Source organism: Anopheles arabiensis, chromosome 2 (genome assembly GCF_016920715.1).
Source record: "Anopheles arabiensis isolate DONGOLA chromosome 2, AaraD3, whole genome shotgun sequence".
Classification (NCBI taxonomy): domain Eukaryota; kingdom Metazoa; phylum Arthropoda; class Insecta; order Diptera; family Culicidae; genus Anopheles; species Anopheles arabiensis.
Window position 1 is genome coordinate 7,679,058 of NC_053517.1, and position 8,101 is coordinate 7,687,158.

The following is an 8,101-nucleotide window of genomic DNA, read 5'->3' on the forward strand; positions in this document are numbered from 1 at the left end:
CAAAAAATATGAGGCCTTTGAAACACTCGGGTATTTGTTTTTTACTAAAACGTTAGAAAAATGAACCCTTTTCGTGTGGAAATTAAGCAATTATCATGAGGCAACGCGAGAGGTTTGGTTTGGGTCGGCGAAGGGCTGGTGAAGGTTGTCGGTGCTCAGCCTCCCGTGACGTGAAGGGTTGGAGCTGAGCTCCTGTTTTTTTTGGCACTTTACCCTTTTCGAATGCGCCTCTCCAAGGGAAAGGGGTTCCAAAATACTTGGAAGCTTAAAGCTTTCAGCGGCTGGTTTAAATGTTTGAAGTGCAGATAAGTGCCCGGAATGTCGCGTTTGCTGCCAACGTCAGTGATGAAAGAGGGTGACGATTACAGCATGAATATAACATTAAACAGGAGCTTTATTTTGTTTCCGTACGGATGCTGCCTGTGTTGCAATGTGAATGAATGATAAGAAACGGGGCGCGAGCTTACGAGCGGGAACGGGAAACAGTAGTTTACACAGCTTAGGTTCGTAGCGTCGCTGCGGGCCAAATTGTGAGGAGATTATTTATGTGCGACGGTACTGTGAAGCGGTTGGAAGAGGGAGTGCCGAGAGAATCGTTGTTCACGTTTATTAAAATGCGGATTTAAAATGTATCGTTTCTGTTGGTGCATAAGGAACAGAGTGTATGAGAAAGTAGACCTACCATTTGCCTGTTTTGAAACCTCTTGCTTAAAGCATTTAAAATAAACGCATTTAAAGCATTCCCCACCAATGCCGTTACTCGGTTGTACATCTGGCTGTACATTCTATTGATAACCGCTGATGATTGCGTGTCCCCACCAACACGACGCGTTCCCAAACTGACCGGAAAGCCCATGCACGTCGATCGAAAAATTCCACAAACCCAGTCACATGTCACACTGCTGCTCTTTTGTGTACAGGAAACGAAAAAAAAGCTCACCTCCAGCCCGCAAAAACCAGGAAACGCTGGGCAGCAGAGAAACATAATACAGATTCCCTTCTAACCCCTGAATGCGCGTTTCCGTCCCGGGGGCTGGTGGAATGTGTTCCAGGCAAGGGGATTTGCCACGAGCCGCCCCATCCAAAAAGCGCTTTATGAAATGGTCGCGCATGGAGCTGGATTTCCAGCATTTCCGGCCGTGCAACCTTGGTCCAGTTTGACAGTGTCCAGTGTCGGGGATTAAGTGAAGAGTGCGTGCGGTAGAGTGTGTGTGTGTGTGTAGAAGCAACCTGTTTGATTTATGGCTGTGAGCGGAAGTGCTCAGTGATAAAATGGCCGCGCCGGCAGCATGTGAGTGCGTTGAGATAGCGAATAGTAATAATAGATCGTGGATTACGGGAGGCAAGGATGTGTGCAGTCGGGAGAGGCCGATCGGAAAATCGGAATGAATGAACGATAGCATACTGCCCCCGACCGCAACTGACCAATTCGATTGTGCACGGTTAACCTTGAATGCTTGAAATGGCAGAGAGTACACCAAAAAAAATAGTCCTGGGAATGTTCCACGTACTAACATGTCAGTAGGACACGTCTCACGTGACCATTAGGGATGTGTGATGGGATGTCTTTTTTTGCACTGATTGGTAGCTCATTGATGTCAGTAAACTGCAGCCGCTCGCAAGAGCATTGGCAAAGTGAACTCTCACGCGGTTCTTCCGGTCATTTTTCAATCAATCGAATCCGTTTAAAGCTCGCTCCGTGTCGCTCTGGAGCCCGTGTATCGAAAAAGGTGAAACGGGTTGGGAAGCACCGGTACACACCACGTACATTCCACGATTGATGTTGGATTGAGCACTTTCATCCTGGCACTTGGCTGGCGCTGTGTTGACCGTTCCAGGAATGCTACCGTGCCTGGCAAACGAGCACGAACTCACGTCGACTCGCGGAAAGCCCGATATTTGCGGACGCCTACGCGAGGATGCAATTTTGCGTAGCATTTAAGACGCACTCCGAGTGAGCGGGCGTTGATGCATCGAGCGTGAGATCACCGTCCGACGTGACGTTCGGCCCGTTCGCTTGGCTTTGACACTTAATCTGCTCTTTTTTTCTTCGTTGTTGACGTACTGATACTGGGAATTGTTAAGTACATTAAAATCCAGCTAGGCTTACAGAAGAAGCTCTCACAGCTCCAACGAGAATGGTACACTGTCACGACCGTCTTGGAAGGCTAAGATGATTGTTAGGGGGTTGTTTCGTGTTGGACCGAATGCTCACCCACAGTAGAACAGCTCCGTGTTGACCTTCCGTGTTGCTGGTGGGAAATTGCTCCTCCGGTGGTTGTAACGCCATCCATCTTTTCTCGCCCCAAACGAGGCAAGCCGGAGAACTTCCTCCCATTACCCGCCCGTTGGCTTGATCTAGGACTCGCATGTGACAGCATAATTGACCTTCGCCTACCTCCCTGATTCAAAGCACTCACCGAACCCCCCCAGTGTCTAGGTTATTCTTTTAGCTGGACCCATCATTATAAAGATGATAATCGTCGGGCAAAAGGCGTGCATGCACACGGTGGCAGCGTTTACTGTGAGGAACGGAATTTTCTCGCACTTCCAGGCAGGGAGGCAGGAAGCAGCAAATCACACACAAACACCCACCGAGGTGGTTTTGTGTCCAGGGGGGAGGAAGGAAATAAAATGATGAACGGAAACATTCAAATTACCTTTTTGCTCGGGCCGGGGTTTTTGCTCCCGTGGGCAGTTCTGGTAGCCGGGAGCACACCGGACGGAAGGGAATACGGTCAATTATGTGTTTCCCGGCAGCCCAGTAAAGCAGAACGACCGGGGTCGTACCACAGCCGAGGCCGTGAGTTTCCTCCCGCGCCCAAGACGAACGGAATTGGGTCAATGCTACCGAAATGGAATGTGCTGAAGGAGATTTAGATGGCGAGCGTGAGAAGGCGTTCGACCTTTGTAAGGGAGTGTTGAAATGAATCACGAGGGCGTTGAGCGTGATGCTATCTAATGAAGCGTAGTCCTTGAATGGGTCAATAAAAATACATCATACCTGTATACGGTGGAGCGATGCTCACGCCTTCGCGTACCAGGAGAGAAGCTTACGCAAGTTGAAGCTACTGAAAATGAGTTGTTGTTAAATGTGAAAGAAAATATGTTTGCAGTGCCACAGTTAAATGGAGAGTTAAATATTGTTTTGCCTTCCGAGTCTATCTGCATGTTCAACCTACGGGTGATGAATGAGCCTGGCTGGCCTTGACATTTTTGCAAGGATTTGCAAGGAGCTGTTTTTTTAGTCTCTCTCAACCATCGCCAACGGTCACCCTGGCGGCTGTCCGGGATACGGAAGGGATCGATATAATTTTTGGGTTAAAAATCAAACAAGTGCCTGTCAGAGATTCCGTCGCCCAAGAACCGTCAACCGGCCGGTTGAGTTGCTGACGATGCTGAGGCATACCGGCGTCTGGCGGGCATTAGGTACCATTTATTAAACCCGATTCTACAGCCAAACCTGGGAATGGTGGTCCCTTGGGGAGATGGCAGTGCTTCTCTGCAGCGGAATGCCATTCATCATATCGTTTGACACGGGCCATCGAAGGGAGCAGCACCAAACGGCGGCAGGAAGCGTGCATCGGTTTGCTATAGGGCGGAAGGCGAATATTTTGCTGAAATGAAAAATTATGGCGATTAATCATTTCATTGCCCGGTTACTTACAGCGTACCGCCAGTGTGTGCGTCGCAGAAGCGCTCACAATCCTGTGGTTAGAAATTTGCATTTATAGGATATTTTTTAGTTTACGTATTTTGTTTATACGAACCCTCTGAGTACATATAAATCGGTATCATGTGTGCATTAAAGTTGGAGGAGAATGTGTTAAAATTAAATCCTGTTTAATAAGTGTTTAAAATCACAAATAATGATGTTGAGAACATCTTTCGACGAACTTTTAATTGGCCGATTGCTAACAACGTCTTAGATTCGATGCTTCATTATCCACCGTTTACTCAACTCCACAAAACTAGAAATTAGTTTATTATGCTGGAATTTCGCAATCGGGTGCTCTGAAAAACTCTGTTTAACATTCCATTTACCCACCATTTCACCCTCAAACTGGTTAGGCGTTTATCGGAATTAGACGTTTCTGCTGACATCGTATTCAATTTTCGCCACCGACCTCGTTGGCATAACTAACCCGGGCTAACTTCCGCATTCATCCACCTTCGAACGACGTACCCTCTTGCAACCTTGGCACGTTTTGGTTGCCTATCATTTTACCGTGGCGTAAACGATTTACAAGGCCATCATTAGCACGTTTCGAGCTGTATCGGGGAAATTCACCAGCCCAACCCGAGAGTGGTACTATCGAACCTGGACCCCGGGTGGTATTACTCTACGTAGGAACAGAGCGCGTGTCCTTCCGTCCTATGCATAAATAATGGGAGCGAAATTACCTCCAAAATTGAAGCGTCCAAATTTATTCCACCTCTCCCATTTGCTTCGAACTCGGCTGTTTGCTCTTTTGCAATCAAACACAAAGACATCATTTCTATCAACGGCGCCGGCAAGATGTCAACAAAACAAGTGCGAAAATAAACAACCCGGAGAACTATTTTTATTTTGTCGAGTAAGTATTAGACGTAGCAAATTCAATTGTTTAGTGAGTTCCTATTTCAGATTTAGAAGTATTTACATTAGTCAGTGTTTGAACAAGCGCTCTAAAGGCCTTTTAAAAGAGATTTCGACTCAATATAGTCAATTTTTCAAACTCTTACTAGACTCCTTCCGAAGAGTAAATAGACTAGCTCTCTTGACACTCAAAGCTACACACTTACACAGCCCAAGAGCCAACGCTTACTGGCAGTTAGCACAAACTGGTGGTTGGATCGGAAACATTAACCACCAATGGTTTGGTTTGCTGCTGTCTGCCTTCTCCGTGTTGCTGTAGCCAGAAAGCCCAACCTACCGGACAGTAACATCCGCTCGACCTCAACCTGAATCTGGCACGGAAGAGCCGAAGGAAACCTCATTCCGATTTCCGTGCGCTGTGAGCCGTAACCTCTGGCAATTGCAAAACCCATGCGGAGCTCAAAACAGCTCAGCATGCCTGCGCTGTAGTTGTACATCGCAGAGCTGGACGCACTGTTGAATCTCTGCGATCGGATATTTGTTTTATCGTTCGTTAAACATTGGAGTACATTAGAGTCCACAGCAGCCAAATAATTCGAAAAGGCAAAATGCTACCCAAAGCTGCACCCAGTGCGGTCGAGTACGGTATTGGAGCAACACACACACACACCTCGGAACCTAATGGAGCCGAGTGGCTAGCGGTGAACGTGTTGTTATGGTAAAAGGCAACCCAGCATGTCCCGGTCTTCAACCCAACCGTTTGGGAGCTTGAGTGAGAGATTAATGTCCAGGTTTGTCACATTTTTCATTGGTCCGTAGGATGCAAATAGAGTGTCCCCGTGGCACTCTGCATGACGCTGGTTCAGTGCAGTGCAGTCTCACCTCAATTCCGCAGTAATGTTTATCAAATGTGGCAGATAGCAGATAGCGTGCATTCCAAATCTGCAGAGAGCGTTGGAAAAACGGGCACAAAACCCAGTTTTCTAAACCTTCTTATAGTATTGGTGCTGTGCGTGAAATGCACTCCATTTGAATAATACTGTAATGCTTTGGTAGCCGTTTGGAAAGCTTGATGGGCATGCAAGCAGCAGAATTCTTAATTGTTACATCATTAATAAAAATAAACTTTTTTACAATTTGCTCTCGTTGCTCGACCGAATCATGTCTGATAGCAAGGCAATTGTGTCATACGCATGACCGCACACAACGAAAGCGCGACAACTGTCAGTGGTGCGCACGATTGTATGCAATGATTGGGAAAGCAATTAAAAGTAACAATCGATAGTGATTGCTGTTTGGCAATTTCGATCGATGCACTCGCTTCAAAGCAGTGAACAATTTCGAACGAACGAACGTGTCATTATCACGATATGGAAGTTGCGTAGAAAGCGGAAGGTAATGAAGTCCATTATTCAGTAATGATATGTGGGCAAAACATTTTTGTCAACTTGAAATGTTGTTTGATGAGAAAGAGTTCGGATTGTTTTTGTAAGGTTGTTTTAATTATTGGCAGTTAAAAAATAGGCTCCTGGTGCAAGATACCGAAAAGCTTGTTAGTTTGTGTGTTTTTTAAATACAGTTACCATGTTTAGTGGTACTTGTGCCTTCATTGAAGAATGATTGTTGACTTATGAGTCGATCAATAAGAGAGCTACAGAGCCTAGCTGAGGATTCATAGATTCAAACACAATAAAAACATCATTCACCGAGCACCGTCCCGTAATCTTTATAACGCTTCACATCATCACCGTCATCATCGTGGCCACTTCATCGCAGCAGCTAAAGCTGAATGACCAAGAAGCTAAAGTTAACGCTGCGATCCCGTCACCGTCTCATGTTGCTATATTTATCTCGGGCCCGTTGCGCCCGGGTTCACTGCAACGGGTCACAACAGGCAGAAATAATTTATTCTACCTTCCATCACCTTCAACGGATGGAAAGCTCCATTAAGCGTTCATCGCCCGCTTGGAGCTGGAGCTGGTGTCGTCCGCCAAAGGGCTGCATGGTCCGAATGTCGGGCGGATTTTTCATGGTCAGGTCCGCTCGATAGTTGTGGCTGCGTGTGTGTGTGTGTGTGGTGAGTGTAGTACCTTTTTTGTTCTGGCCACTCACTAATGGGCCACACACGCGCGCACACACTCCCGGAGAGCACCGATGGTCCGAAATGGACGGGGGAAGCGCTTGGTGAGTTGCCTGGCTACCCAGTGTTTGGACCAGGCTGACCAACAAAACGGACGCGCAGGTGACCGCGTTTTCACGCGCCTTCTCCCGAGCGGCCCGGACGAACAAAGCGGGCAATCGGGTGGGAGTGAAAGTTGGCGAGAGCTTCACGCGAGTTTCTAAGGAGGTGGTAAAGCAGGGGAAGAAAGGCGCAAGCCCTGTCCCAGAAAAGCATCCCAACGCAAGCCAGCATTAAAATGCAATTTACACTACGTTCAAGTAATTTTCGCAAACATATTTACACGTCGTTTTGTAGGAAAACGGCGAAACCGTCTCTTTACTTTGCATACAAAACGGACAAAGTGAACATCACCCCTTTTCGGGCAAGGTGGATGTCGTAGTGGAAAAGGTGTAGAGGTTTCGCGTTGGAAGCAAAGGTGCAGTGCGCGGGGTGCTTTCATTAAAGCAATGCTGACTTACTGGATGTTGTGTAGCACAGTGCCGCAGTGTGTGTGTAACCAGATTCCAGTGGGACCAGCGCGGCGCCGGGTGTTGCGAATGAGATTATGCAAATATTTTTCCCCATCCTCCCTTCCTCGACCACAAAATTTCCTTTGCGAAAAGTCCTGCATTCATTGCCAGTTGCCAGTTAAGGTCTTCCGCGTACCACTCCCAGGCGCCTGTCACGCAGTAACGGTGGGCCAAAGCTTTGCAGGACTTTTTCAATCATGCGTTTGAGTAGGTGTGGGTAAATCAAAACACACTCTTACACGCACTTGTCAATCCTGTCACACCTGTGTGTGCTGAAGTGTCGGTATGCGGAGGGCTCTAGCAAAGGGGCATGGGGCTCACGGTCTCAGTTGGAGCAGCAACCATTTTCCTTGAACGCTTCCATACCAAAAAAAAAAAAGAAAAAAAAGAGAACCACCGCCACACACACCTCTCAATGGCAAAGGCTTCCGGGGCAAGTTTTCCGCTTTCATCGATGACTGGTGCTGGTTGGTTGGGCACCGGCTGGGGGCTACCCCATCGATGGGTTCGATTTTTCTCTCCCAGCTACTACGGTCGGCGTTTGTTGCTTTCCTCGCGCTGCCAAGCAAGCTGTCTCGCTTGTGCCACCCACCCCTGCACAGGCCGGGGCTGATTAAACGATACAGTCTAGGGCCGCGAGCGAATAAGGGCACCGTTTGCACACGGGTTAAGTTCAGTGGGACGGCGCCACTTGTAGTAGAAACAGGGTTGGGTACCCTGTACCACCAACGCGCTGCGGCGGTTGCACAAACTACAACAACCGAAGCTTCCGGCCTTTTTTTGTTGTTGTTGTTGCGGGGCGCAGGGTGGCCGCGGTCGGTACTTCGGCTC